Below are 1,139 nucleotides of genomic sequence, written 5' to 3'. Positions count from 1 at the left end.
TGGGGGCGGCGGGCCGGGTAGGGAGGCCCGAGGGCCGGGCGGGTGGAGGGAGAAGGCTCAATTCGAATCGCTGGGGCCCTACTCTGGATCACCTTCAGCCACCATCTTGTTTCTTCCCGCTCAATATACTGATCCTTAAATCCCTGTAGGTTTCAAGAAAAAAATATATATATATATGTGTGTATATATATATATAGAGTCTTAATTTGACCGGGCCCGGTGGCTCACGCCTGTAATCCCAGTACTTTGGGAGGCCGATGCGGGTGGATCACGAGGTCAAGAGATCAAGACCATCCTGGCCAACAAGGTGAAACCCCGTCTCTATTAAAAATACAAAAATTAGCCGGGTATGGTTGTGGGCACCAGCAGTCCCAGCTACTCCAGAGGCTGAGGCAGAAGGATCACTTGAACCTGGGAGGCGGAGGCTGTAGATGAGGCACTGCACTCCAGCCTGGCCGTGGAGCGAGACTCTTGTCTAAAAAAAAAAGAAGCAGTTGGACTCATGATGAAGCCCTGGGGAAACATTCTCAAGATGCAAGGGCGGCACTATGCCAAAGGAGACATTCTGAAAGCAGGAGGCATCATCTTTTATACATATTCAGTCACAGATCTTTATATAGTAGTTCTTCCTCCATAGGAAGAATCTACAGGAAAATAAGAGGTAGCAACAGTAGTGTCCCCAGTTACAGATGCCCCCAATAATCTTCTAAGGTTTTCTGTGATTCTCATCCCTGCAGCTCTGGGATCTGGAAGGCAGGCAAGTCCTGCTCCCTAAAGAAGATTATCTGCCGGGGGCTTTAGATTCCTTGGGTCCAGTAACCAAAAGACAAGAAATACATCACCAATGGGGCAGGATTAATATACCCTGATCAGCAGGAGGAGGTGGGACTGCTTTTCCACAGAAGCAGCAGAGATAATCTCTCTTTCTCTCTCTCTCTCTCACACACACACACACACACACACACACACACACACACACACACACTCCCCACCCCCATACTCTCTCTCTCTCTTTTGTTATTAATTTCCTGCTGCAGTGCAGTGGCAGGATTTTGGCTTGTGGCAACCTCCGCCTCCTGGGTTCAAGCGTTTCTCCTGCCTCAGCCTCCCGAGTAGCTGGGACTACAGGCGCATGCCAC

Source organism: Mandrillus leucophaeus, unplaced genomic scaffold (genome assembly GCF_000951045.1).
Source record: "Mandrillus leucophaeus isolate KB7577 unplaced genomic scaffold, Mleu.le_1.0 Scaffold1291, whole genome shotgun sequence".
NCBI lineage: Eukaryota > Metazoa > Chordata > Mammalia > Primates > Cercopithecidae > Mandrillus > Mandrillus leucophaeus.
This window is presented reverse-complemented; position numbering follows the sequence as displayed.